The sequence below is a fragment of the Ammospiza caudacuta genome, chromosome 15 (genome assembly GCF_027887145.1).
Source record: "Ammospiza caudacuta isolate bAmmCau1 chromosome 15, bAmmCau1.pri, whole genome shotgun sequence".
Taxonomy (NCBI): domain Eukaryota; kingdom Metazoa; phylum Chordata; class Aves; order Passeriformes; family Passerellidae; genus Ammospiza; species Ammospiza caudacuta.
In genome coordinates, this window is record NC_080607.1 from 1,318,902 (window position 1) to 1,339,548 (window position 20,647).

Below are 20,647 nucleotides of genomic sequence, written 5' to 3' on the forward strand. Positions count from 1 at the left end.
TCAGTTGGCAAGCTGCGCACACAAGCCCAGTGTTGTACAGCTTCCTTCTTCACCTTTCCGATGCTGCCGCTCTCTCCGGCTCCCGGAGCCGAAGAAACGGCTTCTTCGCGCAAAGACGATTGTACCGCTCACAGTGCTCTCTTAGCGCGGCTTCTGCCGAAAGAAGCCCGGGAGCGGCGCTTAGCTCCGGAGAGCATCGTACCTTCGTCTTTAGCGTCTTTTGTGGTCTACATCCTAGCAGAAAGCTTTTCCACTCTGTCTGGCAAGGAAAACATGCGCCAGCACAGAAAACATCTCCCATCGTGTTCTGGACGTTGTACGGAAGTCTGCCAAGTGTTTGCATAAAGAAATGAAAAGTTGTCCAAAATAACTTCCTATCGAATGTTCATGTGATTGGAAAAGTCAGGAAAGTGGTAAGGTACTGTTTTCTATCAGTTGGCAAGCTGCGCACACAATCCCAGTGTTGTACAGCTTCCTTCTTCACCTTTCCGATGCTGCCGCTCTCTCCGGCTCCCGGAGCCGAAGAAGCGGCTTCTTCGCGCAAAGACGATTGTACCGCTCACAGTGCTCTCTTAGCGCCGCTTCTGCCGAAAGAAGCCCGGGAGCGGCGCTTAGCTCCGGAGAGCATCGTACCTTCGTCTTTAGCGTCTTTTCTGGTCTACATCCTAGCAGAAAGCTTTTCCACTCTGTCTGGCAAGGAAAACCTGCGCAAGCACAGAAAACATCTCCCATCGTGTTCTGGACGTTGCACGGATGTCTGCCAAGTGTTTGAAAGAAACAAAGAAAAGTTGTCCAAAACAGCTTCCAATCGAATATTCATGTGATTGGAAAAGTCAGGAAAGTGGTAAGGTACTGTTTTCTATCAGTTGGCAAGCTGCGCACACAATCCCAGTGTTGTACAGCTTCCTTCTTCACCTTTCCGATGCTGCCGCTCTCTCCGGCTCCCGGAGCCGAAGAAGCGGCTTCTTCGCGCAAAGGCGATTGTACCGCTCACAGTGCTCTCTTAGCGCCGCTTCTGCCGAAAGAAGCCCGGGAGCGGTGCTTAGCTCCGGAGAGCCTCGTACCTTCGTCTTTAGCGTCTTTTGTGGTCTACATCCTAGCAGAAAGCTTTTCCACTCTGTCTGGCAAGGAAAACCTGCGCCAGCGCAGAAAACATCTCCCATCGTGTTCTGGACGTTGCACGGAGGTCTGCCAAGTGTTTGCATAAAGAAATGAAAAGTTGTCCAAAATAACTTCCTATCGAATGTTCATGTGATTGGAAAGGTCAGGAAAGTGTAAGGTACTGTTTTCTATCAGTTGGCAAGCTGCGCACACAATCCCAGTGTTGTACAGCTTCCTTCTTCACCTTTCCGATGCTGCCGCTCTCTCCGGCTCCCGGAGCCGAAGAAGCGGCTTCTTCGCGCAAAGACGATTGTACCGCTCACAGTGCTCTCTTAGCGCCGCTTCTGCCGAAAGAAGCCCGGGAGCGGCGCTTAACTCCGGAGAGCATCGTCCCTTCGTCTTTAGCGTCTTTTGTGGTCTACATCCTAGCAGAAAGCTTTTCCACTCAGTCTGGCAAGGAAAACCTGCGCCAGCACAGAAAACATCTCCCTTCGTGTTCTGGACGTTGTACGGAGGTCTGCCAAGTGTTTGAAAGAAACAAAGAAATGTTGTCCAAAACAGCTTCCAATCGAAGATTCATGTGATTGGAAATGTCAGGAAAGTGTAAGGTACTGTTTTCTATCAGTTGGCAAGCTGCGCACACAATCCCAGTGTTGTACAGCTTCCTTCTTCACCTTTCCGATGCTGCCGCTCTCTCCGGCTCCCGGAGCCGAAGAAGCGGCTTCTTCGCGCAAAGACGATTGTACCGCTCACAGTGCTCTCTTAGCGCCGCTTCTGCCGAAAGAAGCCCGGGAGCGGTGCTTAGCTCCGGAGAGCCTCGTACCTTCGTCTTTAGCGTCTTTTGTGGTCTACATCCTAGCAGAAAGCTTTTCCACTCAGTCTGGCAAGGAAAACCTGCGCCAGCGCAGAAAACATCTCCCATCGTGTTCTGGACGTTGCACGGAGGTCTGCCAAGTGTTTGCATAAAGAAATGAAAAGTTGTCCAAAATAACTTCCTATCGATTGTTCATGTGATTGGAAAAGTCAGGAAAGTGGTAAGGTACTGTTTTCTATCAGTTGGCAAGCTGCGCACACAATCCCAGTGTTGTACAGCTTCCTTCTTCACCTTTCCGATGCTGCCGCTCTCTCCGGCTCCCGGAGCCGAAGAAGCGGCTTCTTCGCGCAAAGACGATTGTACCGGTCACAGTGCTCTCTTAGCGCCGCTTCTGCCGAAAGAAGCCCGGGAGCGGCGCTTAGCTCCGGAGAGCCTCGTACCTTCGTCTTTAGCGTCTTTTGTGGTCTACATCCTAGCAGAAAGCTTTTCCACTCTGTCTGGCAAGGAAAACCTGCGCCAGCGCAGAAAACATCTCCCATCGTGTTCTGGACGTTGCACGGAGGTCTGCCAAGTGTTTGCATAAAGAAATGAAAAGTTGTCCAAAATAACTTCCTATCGAATGTTCATGTGATTGGAAAAGTCAGGAAAGTGGTAAGGTACTGTTTTCTATCAGTTGGCAAGCTGCGCACACAAGCCCAGTGTTGTACAGCTTCCTTCTTCACCTTTCCGATGCTGCCGCTCTCTCCGGCTCCCGGAGCCGAAGAAGCGGCTTCTTCGCGCAAAGACGATTGTACCGCTCACAGTGCTCTCTTAGCGCGGCTTCTGCCGAAAGAAGCCCGGGAGCGGCGCTTAGCTCCGGAGAGCATCGTCCCTTCGTCTTTAGCGTCTTTTGTGGTCTACATCCTAGCAGAAAGCTTTTCCACTCTGTCTGGCAAGGAAAACATGCGCCAGCACAGAAAACATCTCCCATCGTGTTCTGGACGTTGTACGGAGGTCTGCCAAGTGTTTGCATAAAGAAATGAAAAGTTGTCCAAAATAACTTCCTATAGAATGTTCATGTGATTGGAAAAGTCAGGAAAGTGGTAAGGTACTGTTTTCTATCAGTTGGCAAGCTGCGCACACAAGCCCAGTGTTGTACAGCTTCCTTCTTCACCTTTCCGATGCTGCCGCTCTCTCCGGCTCCCGGAGCCGAAGAAGCAGCTTCTTCGCGCAAAGACGATTGTACCGCTCACAGTGCTCTCTTAGCGCCGCTTCTGCCGAAAGAAGCCCGGGAGCGGCGCTTAGCTCCGGAGAGCATCGTACCTTCGTCTTTAGCGTCTTTTGTGGTCTACATCCTAGCAGAAAGCTTTTCCACTCTGTCTGGCAAGGAAAACCTGCGCAAGCACAGAAAACATCTCCCATCGTGTTCTGGACGTTGCACGGAGGTCTGCCAAGTGTTTGAAAGAAACAAAGAAAAGTTGTCCAAAACAGCTTCCAATCGAATATTCATGTGATTGGAAAAGTCAGGAAAGTGGTAAGGTACTGTTTTCTATCAGTTGGCAAGCTGCGCACACAAGCCCAGTGTTGTACAGCTTCCTTCTTCACCTTTCCGATGCTGCCGCTCTCTCCGGCTCCCGGAGCCGAAGAAGCGGCTTCTTCGCGCAAAGGCGATTGTACCGCTCACAGTGCTCTCTTAGCGCCGCTTCTGCCGAAAGAAGCCCGGGAGCGGTGCTTAGCTCCGGAGAGCCTCGTACCTTCGTCTTTAGCGTCTTTTGTGGTCTACATCGTAGCAGAAAGCTTTTCCACTCTGTCTGGCAAGGAAAACCTGCGCCAGCGCAGAAAACATCTCCCATCGTGTTCTGGACGTTGCACGGAGGTCTGCCAAGTGTTTGCATAAAGAAATGAAAAGTTGTCCAAAATAACTTCCTATCGATTGTTCATGTGATTGGAAAAGTCAGGAAAGTGGTAAGGTACTGTTTTCTATCAGTTGGCAAGCTGCGCACACAATCCCAGTGTTGTACAGCTTCCTTCTTCACCTTTCCGATGCTGCCGCTCTCTCCGGCTCCCGGAGCCGAAGAAGCGGCTTCTTCGCGCAAAGACGATTGTACCGCTCACAGTGCTCTCTTAGCGCGGCTTCTGCCGAAAGAAGCCCGGGAGCGGCGCTTAGCTCCGGAGAGCATCGTACCTTCGTCTTTAGCGTCTTTTGTGGTCTACATCCTAGCAGAAAGCTTTTCCACTCTGTCTGGCAAGGAAAACATGCGCCAGCGCAGAAAACATCTCCCATCGTGTTCTGGACGTTGCACGGAGGTCTGCCAAGTGTTTGACAAGAAGAGAAGAAAAGTTGTCCAAAACAGCTTCCAATCGAATATTCATGTGATTGGAAAAGTCAGGAGAGTGGTAAGGTACTGTTTTCTATCAGTTGCCAAGCTGCGCACACAATCCCAGTGTTGTACAGCTTCCTTCTTCACCTTTCCGATGCTGCCGCTCTCTCCGGCTCCCGGAGCCGAAGAAGCGGCTTCTTCGCGCAAAGACGATTGTACCGCTCACAGTGCTCTCTTAGCGCGGCTTCTGCCGAAAGAAGCCCGGGAGCGGTGCTTAGCTCCGGAGAGGCTCGTACCTTCGTCTTTAGCGTCTTTTGTGGTCTACATCCTAGCAGAAAGCTTTTCCACTCTGTCTGGCAAGGATAACCTGCGCCAGCACAGAAAACATCTCCCATCGTGTTCTGGACATTGTAGGGAGGTCTGCCAAGTGTTTGCATAAAGAAATGAAAAGTTGTCCAAAATAACTTCCTATCGAATGTTCATGTGATTGGAAAAGTCAGGAAAGTGGTAAGGTACTGTTTTCTATCAGTTGGCAAGCTGCGCACACAATCCCAGTGTTGTACAGCTTCCTTCTTCACCTTTCCGATGCTGCCGCTCTCTCCGGCTCCCGGAGCCGAAGAAGCGGCTTCTTCGCGCAAAGACGATTGTACCGCTCACAGTGCTCTCTTAGCGCCGCTTCTGCCGAATGAAGCCCGGGAGCGGCGCTTAACTCCGGAGAGCCTCGTACCATCTTCTTTAGCGTCTTTTGTGGTCTACATCCTAGCAGAAAGCTTTTCCACTCTGTCTGGCAAGGAAAACCTGCGCCAGCGCAGAAAACATCTCCCATCGTGTTCTGGACGTTGCACGGAGGTCTGCCAAGTGTTTGCATAAAGAAATGAAAAGTTGTCCAAAATAACTTCCTATCGAATGTTCATGTGATTGGAAAGGTCAGGAAAGTGTAAGGTACTGTTTTCTATCAGTTGGCAAGCTGCGCACACAATCCCAGTGTTGTACAGCTTCCTTCTTCACCTTTCCGATGCTGCCGCTCTCTCCGGCTCCCGGAGCCGAAGAAGCGGCTTCTTCGCGCAAAGACGATTGTACCGCTCACAGTGCTCTCTTAGCGCCGCTTCTGCCGAAAGAAGCCCGGGAGCGGCGCTTAACTCCGGAGAGCATCGTCCCTTCGTCTTTAGCGTCTTTTGTGGTCTACATCCTAGCAGAAAGCTTTTCCACTCTGTCTGGCAAGGAAAACCTGCGCCAGCACAGAAAACATCTCCCATCGTGTTCTGGACGTTTTACGGAGGTCTGCCAAGTGTTTGAAAGAAACAAAGAAAAGTTGTCCAAAACAGCTTCCAATCGAAGATTCATGTGATTGGAAACGTCAGGAAAGTGTAAGGTACTGTTTTCTATCAGTTGGCAAGCTGCGCACACAATCCCAGTGTTGTACAGCTTCCTTCTTCACCTTTCCGATGCTGCCGCTCTCTCCGGCTCCCGGAGCCGAAGAAGCGGCTTCTTCGCGCAAAGGCGATTGTACCGCTCACAGTGCTCTCTTAGCGCCGCTTCTGCCGAAAGAAGCCCGGGAGCAGTGCTTAGCTCCGGAGAGCCTCGTACCTTCGTCTTTAGCGTCTTTTGTGGTCTACATCCTAGCAGAAAGCTTTTCCACTCAGTCTGGCAAGGAAAACCTGCGCCAGCGCAGAAAACATCTCCCATCGTGTTCTGGACGTTGCACGGAGGTCTGCCAAGTGTTTGCATAAAGAAATGAAAAGTTGTCCAAAATAACTTCCTATCGAATGTTCATGTGATTGGAAAAGTCAGGAAAGTGGTAAGGTACTGTTTTCTATCAGTTGGCAAGCTGCGCACACAAGCCCAGTGTTGTACAGCTTCCTTCTTCACCTTTCCGATGCTGCCGCTCTCTCCGGCTCCCGGAGCCGAAGAAGCGGCTTCTTCGCGCAAAGACGATTGTACCGCTCACAGTGCTCTCTTAGCGCGGCTTCTGCCGAAAGAAGCCCGGGAGCGGCGCTTAGCTCCGGAGAGCATCGTACCTTCGTCTTTAGCGTCTTTTGTGGTCTACATCCTAGCAGAAAGCTTTTCCACTCTGTCTGGCAAGGAAAACATGCGCCAGCACAGAAAACATCTCCCATCGTGTTCTGGACGTTGTACGGAGGTCTGCCAAGTGTTTGCATAAAGAAATGAAAAGTTGTCCAAAATAACTTCCTATCGAATGTTCATGTGATTGGAAAAGTCAGGAAAGTGGTAAGGTACTGTTTTCTATCAGTTGGCAAGCTGCGCACACAATCCCAGTGTTGTACAGCTTCCTTCTTCACCTTTCCGATGCTGCCGCTCTCTCCGGCTCCCGGAGCCGAAGAAGCGGCTTCTTCGCGCAAAGACGATTGTACCGCTCACAGTGCTCTCTTAGCGCCGCTTCTGCCGAAAGAAGCCCGGGAGCGGCGCTTAGCTCCGGAGAGCATCGTACCTTCGTCTTTAGCGTCTTTTGTGGTCTACATCCTAGCAGAAAGCTTTTCCACTCTGTCTGGCAAGGAAAACATGCGCCAGCGCAGAAAACATCTCCCATCGTGTTCTGGACGTTGCACGGAGGTCTGCCAAGTGTTTGACAAGAAGAGAAGAAAAGTTGTCCAAAACAGCTTCCAATCGAATATTCATGTGATTGGAAACGTCAGGAATGTGCAAGGTACTGTTTTCTATCAGTTGGCAAGCTGCGCACACAATCCCAGTGTTGTACAGCTTCCTTCTTCACCTTTCCGATGCTGCCGCTCTCTCCGGCTCCCGGAGCCGAAGAAGCGGCTTCTTCGCGCAAAGACGATTGTACCGCTCACAGTGCTCTCTTAGCGCGGCTTCTGCCGAAAGAAGCCCGGGAGCGGTGCTTAGCTCCGGAGAGCCTCGTACCTTCGTCTTTAGAGTCTTTTGTGGTCTACATCCTAGCAGAAAGCTTTTCCACTCTGTCTGGCAAGGATAACCTGCGCCAGCACAGAAAACATCTCCCATCGTGTTCTGGACGTTGGTACGGAGGTCTGCCAAGTGTTTGCATAAAGAAATGAAAAGTTGTCCAAAATAACTTCCTATCGAATGTTGATGTGATTGGAAAAGTCAGGAAAGTGGTAAGGTACTGTTTTCTATCAGTTGGCAAGCTGCGCACACAATCCCAGTGTTGTACAGCTTCCTTCTTCACCTTTCCGATGCTGCCGCTCTCTCCGGCTCCCGGAGCCGAAGAAGCGGCTTCTTCGCGCAAAGACGATTGTACCGCTCACAGTGCTCTCTTAGCGCCGCTTCTGCCGAAAGAAGCCCGGGAGCGGCGCTTAACTCCGGAGAGCATCGTACCTTCGTCTTTAGCGTCTTTTGTGGTCTACATCCTAGCAGAAAGCTTTTCCACTCTGTCTGGCAAGGAAAACCTGCGCAAGCACAGAAAACATCTCCATCGTGTTCTGGACGTTGCACGGATGTCTGCCAAGTGTTTGAAAGAAACAAAGAAAAGTTGTCCAAAACAGCTTCCAATGGAATATTCATGTGATTGGAAACGTCAGGAAAGTGGTAAGGTACTGTTTTCTATCAGTTGGCAAGCTGCGCACACAATCCCAGTGTTGTACAGCTTCCTTCTTCACCTTTCCGATGCTGCCGCTCTCTCCGGCTCCCGGAGCCGAAGAAGCGGCTTCTTCGCGCAAAGGCGATTGTACCGCTCACAGTGCTCTCTTAGCGCCGCTTCTGCCGAAAGAAGCCCGGGAGCGGCGCTTAGCTCCGGAGAGCCTCGTACCTTCGTCTTTAGCGTCTTTTGTGGTCTACATCCTAGCAGAAAGCTTTTCCACTCAGTCTGGCAAGGAAAACCTGCGCCAGCGCAGAAAACATCTCCCATCGTGTTCTGGACGTTGCACGGAGGTCTGCCAAGTGTTTGCATAAAGAAATGAAAAGTTGTCCAAAATAACTTCCTATCGAATGTTCATGTGATTGGAAAAGTCAGGAAAGTGGTAAGGTACTGTTTTCTATCAGTTGGCAAGCTGCGCACACAATCCCAGTGTTGTACAGCTTCCTTCTTCACCTTTCCGATGCTGCCGCTCTCTCCGGCTCCCGGAGCCGAAGAAGCGGCTTCTTCGCGCAAAGACGATTGTACCGCTCACAGTGCTCTCTTAGCGCCGCTTCTGCCGAAAGAAGCCCGGGAGCGGTGCTTAGCTCCGGAGAGCCTCGTACCTTCGTCTTTAGCGTCTTTTGTGGTCTACATCCTAGCAGAAAGCTTTTCCACTCTGTCTGGCAAGGAAAACCTGCGCCAGCGCAGAAAACATCTCCCATCGTGTTCTGGACGTTGCACGGAGGTCTGCCAAGTGTTTGCATAAAGAAATGAAAAGTTGTCCAAAATAACTTCCTATCGATTGTTCATGTGATTGGAAAAGTCAGGAAAGTGGTAAGGTACTGTTTTCTATCAGTTGCCAAGCTGCGCACACAATCCCAGTGTTGTACAGCTTCCTTCTTCACCTTTCCGATGCTGCCGCTCTCTCCGGCTCCCGGAGCCGAAGAAGCGGCTTCTTCGCGCAAAGACGATTGTACCGCTCACAGTGCTCTCTTAGCGCCGCTTCTGCCGAAAGAAGCCCGGGAGCGGTGCTTAGCTCCGGAGAGCATCGTCCCTTCGTCTTTAGCGTCTTTTGTGGTCTACATCCTAGCAGAAAGCTTTTCCACTCTGTCTGGCAAGGAAAACATGCGCCAGCGCAGAAAACATCTCCCATCGTGTTCTGGACGTTGTACGGAGGTCTGCCAAGTGTTTGACAAGAAGAGAAGAAAAGTTGTCCAAAACAGCTTCCAATCGAATATTCATGTGATTGGAAAAGTCAGGAGAGTGGTAAGGTACTGTTTTCTATCAGTTGGCAAGCTGCGCACACAATCCCAGTGTTGTACAGCTTCCTTCTTCACCTTTCCGATGCTGCCGCTCTCTCCGGCTCCCGGAGCCGAAGAAGCGGCTTCTTCGCGCAAAGATGATTGTACCGCTCACAGTGCTCTCTTAGCGCCGCTTCTGCCGAAAGAAGCCCGGGAGCGGTGCTTAGCTCCGGAGAGGCTCGTACCTTCGTCTTTAGCGTCTTTTGTGGTCTACATCCTAGCAGAAAGCTTTTCCACTCTGTCTGGCAAGGATAACCTGCGCCAGCACAGAAAACATCTCCCATCGTGTTCTGGACGTTGTACGGAGGTCTGCCAAGTGTTTGCATAAAGAAATGAAAAGTTGTCCAAAATAACTTCCTATCGAATGTTCATGTGATTGGAAAAGTCAGGAAAGTGGTAAGGTACTGTTTTCTATCAGTTGGCAAGCTGCGCACACAATCCCAGTGTTGTACAGCTTCCTTCTTCACCTTTCCGATGCTGCCGCTCTCTCCGGCTCCCGGAGCCGAAGAAGCGGCTTCTTCGCGCAAAGACGATTGTACCGCTCACAGTGCTCTCTTAGCGCCGCTTCTGCCGAAAGAAGCCCGGGAGCGGCGCTTAGCTCCGGAGAGCATCGTACCTTCGTCTTTAGCGTCTTTTGTGGTCTACATCCTAGCAGAAAGCTTTTCCACTCTGTCTGGCAAGGAAAACCTGCGCAAGCACAGAAAACATCTCCCATCGTGTTCTGGACGTTGCACGGATGTCTGCCAAGTGTTTGAAAGAAACAAAGGAAAGTTGTCCAAAACAGCTTCCAATCGAATATTCATGTGATTGGAAACGTCAGGAAAGTGGTAAGGTACTGTTTTCTATCAGTTGGCAAGCTGCGCACACAAGCCCAGTGTTGTACAGCTTCCTTCTTCACCTTTCCGATGCTGCCGCTCTCTCCGGCTCCCGGAGCCGAAGAAGCGGCTTCTTCGCGCAAAGGCGATTGTACCGCTCACAGTGCTCTCTTAGCGCCGCTTCTGCCGAAAGAAGCCCGGGAGCGGTGCTTAGCTCCGGAGAGCCTCGTACCTTCGTCTTTAGCGTCTTTTGTGGTCTACATCCTAGCAGAAAGCTTTTCCACTCTGTCTGGCAAGGAAAACCTGCGCCAGCGCAGAAAACATCTCCCATCGTGTTCTGGACGTTGCACGGAGGTCTGCCAAGTGTTTGCATAAAGAAATGAAAAGTTGTCCAAAATAACTTCCTATCGATTGTTCATGTGATTGGAAAAGTCAGGAAAGTGGTAAGGTACTGTTTTCTATCAGTTGGCAAGCTGCGCACACAATCCCAGTGTTGTACAGCTTCCTTCTTCACCTTTCCGATGCTGCCGCTCTCTCCGGCTCCCGGAGCCGAAGAAGCGGCTTCTTCGCGCAAAGACGATTGTACCGCTCACAGTGCTCTCTTAGCGCGGCTTCTGCCGAAAGAATCCCGGGAGCGGTGCTTAGCTCCGGAGAGGCTCGTACCTTCGTCTTTAGCGTCTTTTGTGGTCTACATCCTAGCAGAAAGCTTTTCCACTCTGTCTGGCAAGGATAACCTGCGCCAGCACAGAAAACATCTCCCATCGTGTTCTGGACGTTGTACGGAGGTCTGCCAAGTGTTTGACAAGAAGAGAGGAAAAGTTGTCCAAAACAGCTTCCAATCGAATATTCCTGTGATTGGAAAAGTCAGGAAAGTGGTAAGGTACTGTTTTCTATCAGTTGGCAAGCTGCGCACACAAGCCCAGTGTTGTACAGCTTCCTTCTTCACCTTTCCGATGCTGCCGCTCTCTCCGGCTCCCGGAGCCGAAGAAGCGGCTTCTTCGCGCAAAGACGATTGTACCGCTCACAGTGCTCTCTTAGCGCCGCTTCTGCCGAAAGAAGCCCGGGAGCGGCGCTTAGCTCCGGAGAGCATCGTACCTTCGTCTTTAGCGTCTTTTGTGGTCTACATCCTAGCAGAAAGCTTTTCCACTCTGTCTGGCAAGGAAAACCTGCGCAAGCACAGAAAACATCTCCCATCGTGTTCTGGACGTTGCACGGATGTCTGCCAAGTGTTTGAAAGAAACAAAGAAAAGTTGTCCAAAACAGCTTCCAATCGAATATTCATGTGATTGGAAAAGTCAGGAAAGTGGTAAGGTACTGTTTTCTATCAGTTGGCAAGCTGCGCACACAAGCCCAGTGTTGTACAGCTTCCTTCTTCACCTTTCCGATGCTGCCGCTCTCTCCGGCTCCCGGAGCCGAAGAAGCGGCTTCTTCGCGCAAAGACGATTGTACCGCTCACAGTGCTCTCTTAGCGCCGCTTCTGCCGAAAGAAGCCCGGGAGCGGTGCTTAGCTCCGGAGAGCCTCGTACCTTCGTCTTTAGCGTCTTTTGTGGTCTACATCCTAGCAGAAAGCTTTTCCACTCTGTCTGGCAAGGAAAACCTGCGCCAGCGCAGAAAACATCTCCCATCGTGTTCTGGACGTTGCACGGAGGTCTGCCAAGTGTTTGCATAAAGAAATGAAAAGTTGTCCAAAATAACTTCCTATCGAATGTTCATGTGATTGGAAAAGTCAGGAAAGTGGTAAGGTACTGTTTTCTATCAGTTGGCAAGCTGCGCACACAAGCCCAGTGTTGTACAGCTTCCTTCTTCACCTTTCCGATGCTGCCGCTCTCTCCGGCTCCCGGAGCCGAAGAAGCGGCTTCTTCGCGCAAAGACGATTGTACCGCTCACAGTGCTCTCTTAGCGCCGCTTCTGCCGAAAGAAGCCCGGGAGCGGCGCTTAGCTCCGGAGAGCATCGTACCTTCGTCTTTAGCGTCTTTTGTGGTCTACATCCTAGCAGAAAGCTTTTCCACTCTGTCTGGCAAGGAAAACATGCGCCAGCACAGAAAACATCTCCCATCGTGTTCTGGACGTTGTACGGAGGTCTGCCAAGTGTTTGACAAGAAGAGAGGAAAAGTTGTCCATACAGCTTCCAATCGAATATTCATGTGATTGGAAACGTCAGGAAAGTGGTAAGGTACAGTTTTCTATCAGTTGGCAAGCTGGCGCACACAATCCCAGTGTTGTACAGCTTCCTTCTTCACCTTTCCGATGCTGCCGCTCTCTCCGGCTCCCGGAGCCGAAGAAGCGGCTTCTTCGCGCAAAGACGATTGTACCGCTCACAGTGCTCTCTTAACGCCGCTTCTGCCGAATGAAGCCCGGGAGCGGCGCTTAACTCCGGAGAGCCTCGTACCATCTTCTTTAGCGTCTTTTGTGGTCTACATCCTAGCAGAAAGCTTTTCCACTCAGTCTGGCAAGGAAAACCTGCGCGAGCACAGAAAACATCTCCCATCGTGTTCTGGACGTTGCACGGAGGTCTGCCAAGTGTTTGCATAAAGAAATGAAAAGTTGTCCAAAATAACTTCCTATCGAATGTTCATGTGATTGGAAAAGTCAGGAAAGTGGTAAGGTACTGTTTTCTATCAGTTGGCAAGCTGCGCACACAAGCCCAGTGTTGTACAGCTTCCTTCTTCACCTTTCCGATGCTGCCGCTCTCTCCGGCTCCCGGAGCCGAAGAAGCGGCTTCTTCGCGCAAAGACGATTGTACCGCTCACAGTGCTCTCTTAGCGCCGCTTCTGCCGAAAGAAGCCCGGGAGCGGCGCTTAGCTCCGGAGAGCATCGTACCTTCGTCTTTAGCGTCTTTTGTGGTCTACATCCTAGCAGAAAGCTTTTCCACTCTGTCTGGCAAGGAAAACCTGCGCCAGCACAGAAAACATCTCCCATCGTGTTCTGGACGTTGTACGAAGGTCTGCCAAGTGTTTGAAAGAAACAAAGAAAAGTTGTCCAAAACAGCTTCCAATCGAAGATTCATGTGATTGGAAACGTCAGGAAAGTGTAAGGTACTGTTTTCTATCAGTTGGCAAGCTGCGCACACAATCCCAGTGTTGTACAGCTTCCTTCTTCACCTTTCCGATGCTGCCGCTCTCTCCGGCTCCCGGAGCCGAAGAAGCGGCTTCTTCGCGCAAAGGCGATTGTACCGCTCACAGTGCTCTCTTAGCGCCGCTTCTGCCGAAAGAAGCCCGGGAGCAGTGCTTAGCTCCGGAGAGCCTCGTACCTTCGTCTTTAGCGTCTTTTGTGGTCTACATCCTAGCAGAAAGCTTTTCCACTCAGTCTGGCAAGGAAAACCTGCGCCAGCGCAGAAAACATCTCCCATCGTGTTCTGGACGTTGCACGGAGGTCTGCCAAGTGTTTGCATAAAGAAATGAAAAGTTGTCCAAAATAACTTCCTATCGAATGTTCATGTGATTGGAAAAGTCAGGAAAGTGGTAAGGTACTGTTTTCTATCAGTTGGCAAGCTGCGCACACAAGCCCAGTGTTGTACAGCTTCCTTCTTCACCTTTCCGATGCTGCCGCTCTCTCCGGCTCCCGGAGCCGAAGAAGCGGCTTCTTCGCGCAAAGACGATTGTACCGCTCACAGTGCTCTCTTAGCGCGGCTTCTGCCGAAAGAAGCCCGGGAGCGGCGCTTAGCTCCGGAGAGCATCGTACCTTCGTCTTTAGCGTCTTTTGTGGTCTACATCCTAGCAGAAAGCTTTTCCACTCTGTCTGGCAAGGAAAACATGCGCCAGCACAGAAAACATCTCCCATCGTGTTCTGGACGTTGTACGGAGGTCTGCCAAGTGTTTGCATAAAGAAATGAAAAGTTGTCCAAAATAACTTCCTATCGAATGTTCATGTGATTGGAAAAGTCAGGAAAGTGGTAAGGTACTGTTTTCTATCAGTTGGCAAGCTGCGCACACAATCCCAGTGTTGTACAGCTTCCTTCTTCACCTTTCCGATGCTGCCGCTCTCTCCGGCTCCCGGAGCCGAAGAAGCGGCTTCTTCGCGCAAAGACGATTGTACCGCTCACAGTGCTCTCTTAGCGCCGCTTCTGCCGAAAGAAGCCCGGGAGCGGCGCTTAGCTCCGGAGAGCATCGTACCTTCGTCTTTAGCGTCTTTTGTGGTCTACATCCTAGCAGAAAGCTTTTCCACTCTGTCTGGCAAGGAAAACATGCGCCAGCGCAGAAAACATCTCCCATCGTGTTCTGGACGTTGCACGGAGGTCTGCCAAGTGTTTGACAAGAAGAGAAGAAAAGTTGTCCAAAACAGCTTCCAATCGAATATTCATGTGATTGGAAACGTCAGGAATGTGCAAGGTACTGTTTTCTATCAGTTGGCAAGCTGCGCACACAATCCCAGTGTTGTACAGCTTCCTTCTTCACCTTTCCGATGCTGCCGCTCTCTCCGGCTCCCGGAGCCGAAGAAGCGGCTTCTTCGCGCAAAGACGATTGTACCGCTCACAGTGCTCTCTTAGCGCGGCTTCTGCCGAAAGAAGCCCGGGAGCGGTGCTTAGCTCCGGAGAGCCTCGTACCTTCGTCTTTAGAGTCTTTTGTGGTCTACATCCTAGCAGAAAGCTTTTCCACTCTGTCTGGCAAGGATAACCTGCGCCAGCACAGAAAACATCTCCCATCGTGTTCTGGACGTTGTACGGAGGTCTGCCAAGTGTTTGCATAAAGAAATGAAAAGTTGTCCAAAATAACTTCCTATCGAATGTTGATGTGATTGGAAAAGTCAGGAAAGTGGTAAGGTACTGTTTTCTATCAGTTGGCAAGCTGCGCACACAATCCCAGTGTTGTACAGCTTCCTTCTTCACCTTTCCGATGCTGCCGCTCTCTCCGGCTCCCGGAGCCGAAGAAGCGGCTTCTTCGCGCAAAGACGATTGTACCGCTCACAGTGCTCTCTTAGCGCCGCTTCTGCCGAAAGAAGCCCGGGAGCGGCGCTTAACTCCGGAGAGCATCGTACCTTCGTCTTTAGCGTCTTTTGTGGTCTACATCCTAGCAGAAAGCTTTTCCACTCTGTCTGGCAAGGAAAACCTGCGCAAGCACAGAAAACATCTCCCATCGTGTTCTGGACGTTGCACGGATGTCTGCCAAGTGTTTGAAAGAAACAAAGAAAAGTTGTCCAAAACAGCTTCCAATCGAATATTCATGTGATTGGAAAAGTCAGGAAAGTGGTAAGGTACTGTTTTCTATCAGTTGGCAAGCTGCGCACACAATCCCAGTGTTGTACAGCTTCCTTCTTCACCTTTCCGATGCTGCCGCTCTCTCCGGCTCCCGGAGCCGAAGAAGCGGCTTCTTCGCGCAAAGGCGATTGTACCGCTCACAGTGCTCTCTTAGCGCCGCTTCTGCCGAAAGAAGCCCGGGAGCGGCGCTTAGCTCCGGAGAGCCTCGTACCTTCGTCTTTAGCGTCTTTTGTGGTCTACATCCTAGCAGAAAGCTTTTCCACTCAGTCTGGCAAGGAAAACCTGCGCCAGCGCAGAAAACATCTCCCATCGTGTTCTGGACGTTGCACGGAGGTCTGCCAAGTGTTTGCATAAAGAAATGAAAAGTTGTCCAAAATAACTTCCTATCGAATGTTCATGTGATTGGAAAAGTCAGGAAAGTGGTAAGGTACTGTTTTCTATCAGTTGGCAAGCTGCGCACACAATCCCAGTGTTGTACAGCTTCCTTCTTCACCTTTCCGATGCTGCCGCTCTCTCCGGCTCCCGGAGCCGAAGAAGCGGCTTCTTCGCGCAAAGACGATTGTACCGCTCACAGTGCTCTCTTAGCGCCGCTTCTGCCGAAAGAAGCCCGGGAGCGGTGCTTAGCTCCGGAGAGCCTCGTACCTTCGTCTTTAGCGTCTTTTGTGGTCTACATCCTAGCAGAAAGCTTTTCCACTCTGTCTGGCAAGGAAAACCTGCGCCAGCGCAGAAAACATCTCCCATCGTGTTCTGGACGTTGCACGGAGGTCTGCCAAGTGTTTGCATAAAGAAATGAAAAGTTGTCCAAAATAACTTCCTATCGATTGTTCATGTGATTGGAAAAGTCAGGAAAGTGGTAAGGTACTGTTTTCTATCAGTTGCCAAGCTGCGCACACAATCCCAGTGTTGTACAGCTTCCTTCTTCACCTTTCCGATGCTGCCGCTCTCTCCGGCTCCCGGAGCCGAAGAAGCGGCTTCTTCGCGCAAAGACGATTGTACCGCTCACAGTGCTCTCTTAGCGCCGCTTCTGCCGAAAGAAGCCCGGGAGCGGTGCTTAGCTCCGGAGAGCATCGTCCCTTCGTCTTTAGCGTCTTTTGTGGTCTACATCCTAGCAGAAAGCTTTTCCACTCTGTCTGGCAAGGAAAACATGCGCCAGCGCAGAAAACATCTCCCATCGTGTTCTGGACGTTGTACGGAGGTCTGCCAAGTGTTTGACAAGAAGAGAAGAAAAGTTGTCCAAAACAGCTTCCAATCGAATATTCATGTGATTGGAAAAGTCAGGAGAGTGGTAAGGTACTGTTTTCTATCAGTTGGCAAGCTGCGCACACAATCCCAGTGTTGTACAGCTTCCTTCTTCACCTTTCCGATGCTGCCGCTCTCTCCGGCTCCCGGAGCCGAAGAAGCGGCTTCTTCGCGCAAAGATGATTGTACCGCTCACAGTGCTCTCTTAGCGCCGCTTCTGCCGAAAGAAGCCCGGGAGCGGTGCTTAGCTCCGGAGAGGCTCGTACCTTCGTCTTTAGCGTCTTTTGTGGTCTACATCCTAGCAGAAAGCTTTTCCACTCTGTCTGGCAAGGATAACCTGCGCCAGCACAGAAAACATCTCCCATCGTGTTCTGGACGTTGTACGGAGGTCTGCCAAGTGTTTGCATAAAGAAATGAAAAGTTGTCCAAAATAACTTCCTATCGAATGTTCATGTGATTGGAAAAGTCAGGAAAGTGGTAAGGTACTGTTTTCTATCAGTTGGCAAGCTGCGCACACAATCCCAGTGTTGTACAGCTTCCTTCTTCACCTTTCCGATGCTGCCGCTCTCTCCGGCTCCCGGAGCCGAAGAAGCGGCTTCTTCGCGCAAAGACGATTGTACCGGTCACAGTGCTCTCTTAGCGCCGCTTCTGCCGAAAGAAGCCCGGGAGCGGCGCTTAGCTCCGGAGAGCATCGTACCTTCGTCTTTAGCGTCTTTTGTGGTCTACATCCTAGCAGAAAGCTTTTCCACTCTGTCTGGCAAGGAAAACCTGCGCAAGCACAGAAAACATCTCCCATCGTGTTCTGGACGTTGCACGGATGTCTGCCAAGTGTTTGAAAGAAACAAAGGAAAGTTGTCCAAAACAGCTTCCAATCGAATATTCATGTGATTGGAAACGTCAGGAAAGTGGTAAGGTACTGTTTTCTATCAGTTGGCAAGCTGCGCACACAAGCCCAGTGTTGTACAGCTTCCTTCTTCACCTTTCCGATGCTGCCGCTCTCTCCGGCTCCCGGAGCCGAAGAAGCGGCTTCTTCGCGCAAAGGCGATTGTACCGCTCACAGTGCTCTCTTAGCGCCGCTTCTGCCGAAAGAAGCCCGGGAGCGGTGCTTAGCTCCGGAGAGCCTCGTACCTTCGTCTTTAGCGTCTTTTGTGGTCTACATCCTAGCAGAAAGCTTTTCCACTCTGTCTGGCAAGGAAAACCTGCGCCAGCGCAGAAAACATCTCCCATCGTGTTCTGGACGTTGCACGGAGGTCTGCCAAGTGTTTGCATAAAGAAATGAAAAGTTGTCCAAAATAACTTCCTATCGATTGTTCATGTGATTGGAAAAGTCAGGAAAGTGGTAAGGTACTGTTTTCTATCAGTTGGCAAGCTGCGCACACAATCCCAGTGTTGTACAGCTTCCTTCTTCACCTTTCCGATGCTGCCGCTCTCTCCGGCTCCCGGAGCCGAAGAAGCGGCTTCTTCGCGCAAAGACGATTGTACCGCTCACAGTGCTCTCTTAGCGCCGCTTCTGCCGAAAGAATCCCGGGAGCGGTGCTTAGCTCCGGAGAGGCTCGTACCTTCGTCTTTAGCGTCTTTTGTGGTCTACATCCTAGCAGAAAGCTTTTCCACTCTGTCTGGCAAGGATAACCTGCGCCAGCACAGAAAACATCTCCCATCGTGTTCTGGACGTTGTACGGAGGTCTGCCAAGTGTTTGACAAGAAGAGAGGAAAAGTTGTCCAAAACAGCTTCCAATCGAATATTCCTGTGATTGGAAAAGTCAGGAAAGTGGTAAGGTACTGTTTTCTATCAGTTGGCAAGCTGCGCACACAAGCCCAGTGTTGTACAGCTTCCTTCTTCACCTTTCCGATGCTGCCGCTCTCTCCGGCTCCCGGAGCCGAAGAAGCGGCTTCTTCGCGCAAAGACGATTGTACCGCTCACAGTGCTCTCTTAGCGCCGCTTCTGCCGAAAGAAGCCCGGGAGCGGCGCTTAGCTCCGGAGAGCATCGTACCTTCGTCTTTAGCGTCTTTTGTGGTCTACATCCTAGCAGAAAGCTTTTCCACTCTGTCTGGCAAGGAAAACCTGCGCAAGCACAGAAAACATCTCCCATCGTGTTCTGGACGTTGCACGGATGTCTGCCAAGTGTTTGAAAGAAACAAAGAAAAGTTGTCCAAAACAGCTTCCAATCGAATATTCATGTGATTGGAAAAGTCAGGAAAGTGGTAAGGTACTGTTTTCTATCAGTTGGCAAGCTGCGCACACAAGCCCAGTGTTGTACAGCTTCCTTCTTCACCTTTCCGATGCTGCCGCTCTCTCCGGCTCCCGGAGCCGAAGAAGCGGCTTCTTCGCGCAAAGACGATTGTACCGCTCACAGTGCTCTCTTAGCGCCGCTTCTGCCGAAAGAAGCCCGGGAGCGGTGCTTAGCTCCGGAGAGCCTCGTACCTTCGTCTTTAGCGTCTTTTGTGGTCTACATCCTAGCAGAAAGCTTTTCCACTCTGTCTGGCAAGGAAAACCTGCGCCAGCGCAGAAAACATCTCCCATCGTGTTCTGGACGTTGCACGGAGGTCTGCCAAGTGTTTGCATAAAGAAATGAAAAGTTGTCCAAAATAACTTCCTATCGAATGTTCATGTGATTGGAAAAGTCAGGAAAGTGGTAAGGTACTGTTTTCTATCAGTTGGCAAGCTGCGCACACAAGCCCAGTGTTGTACAGCTTCCTTCTTCACCTTTCCGATGCTGCCGCTCTCTCCGGCTCCCGGAGCCGAAGAAGCGGCTTCTTCGCGCAAAGACGATTGTACCGCTCACAGTGCTCTCTTAGCGCCGCTTCTGCCGAAAGAAGCCCGGGAGCGGCGCTTAGCTCCGGAGAGCATCGTACCTTCGTCTTTAGCGTCTTTTGTGGTCTACATCCTAGCAGAAAGCTTTTCCACTCTGTCTGGCAAGGAAAACATGCGCCAGCACAGAAAACATCTCCCATCGTGTTCTGGACGTTGTACGGAGGTCTGCCAAGTGTTTGACAAGAAGAGAGGAAAAGTTGTCCATACAGCTTCCAATCGAATATTCATGTGATTGGAAACGTCAGGAAAGTGGTAAGGTACAGTTTTCTATCAGTTGGCAAGCTGGCGCACACAATCCCAGTGTTGTACAGCTTCCTTCTTCACCTTTCCGATGCTGCCGCTCTCTCCGGCTCCCGGAGCCGAAGAAGCGGCTTCTTCGCGCAAAGACGATTGTACCGCTCACAGTGCTCTCTTAACGCCGCTTCTGCCGAATGAAGCCCGGGAGCGGCGCTTAACTCCGGAGAGCCTCGTACCATCTTCTTTAGCGTCTTTTGTGGTCTACATCCTAGCAGAAAGCTTTTCCACTCAGTCTGGCAAGGAAAACCTGCGCGAGCACAGAAAACATCTCCCATCGTGTTCTGGACGTTGCACGGAGGTCTGCCAAGTGTTTGCATAAAGAAATGAAAAGTTGTCCAAAATAACTTCCTATCGAATGTTCATGTGATTGGAAAAGTCAGGAAAGTGGTAAGGTACTGTTTTCTATCAGTTGGCAAGCTGCGCACACAAGCCCAGTGTTGTACAGCTTCCTTCTTCACCTTTCCGATGCTGCCGCTCTCTCCGGCTCCCGGAGCCGAAGAAGCGGCTTCTTCGCGCAAAGACGATTGTACCGCTCACAGTGCTCTCTTAGCGCCGCTTCTGCCGAAAGAAGCCCGGGAGCGGCGCTTAGCTCCGGAGAGCATCGTACCTTCGTCTTTAGCGTCTTTTGTGGTCTACATCCTAGCAGAAAGCTTTTCCACTCTGTCTGGCAAGGAAAACATGCGCCAGCACAGAAAAAATCTCCCATCGTGTTCTGGACGTTGCACGGAGGTCTGCCAAGTGTTTGCATAAAGAAATGAAAAGTTGTCCAAAATAACTTCCTATCGAATGTTCATGTGATTGGAAAAGTCAGGAAAGTGGTAAGGTACTGTTTTCTATCAGTTGGCAAGCTGCGCACACAATCCCAGTGTTGTACAGCTTCCTTCTTCACCTTTCCGATGCTGCCGCTCTCTCCGGCTCCCGGAGCCGAAGAAGCGGCTTCTTCGCGCAAAGACGATTGTACCGCTCACAGTGCTCTCTTAGCGCCGCTTCTGCCGAAATAAGCCCGGGAGCGGCGCTTAGCTCCGGAGAGCATCGTACCTTCGTCTTTAGCGTCTTTTGTGGTCTACATCCTAGCAGAAAGCTTTTCCACTCTGTCTGGCAAGGAAAACCTGCGCAAGCACAGAAAACATCTCCCATCGTGTTCTGGACGTTGCACGGATGTCTGCCAAGTGTTTGAAAGAAACAAAGAAAAGTTGTCCAAAACAGCTTCCAATCGAATATTCA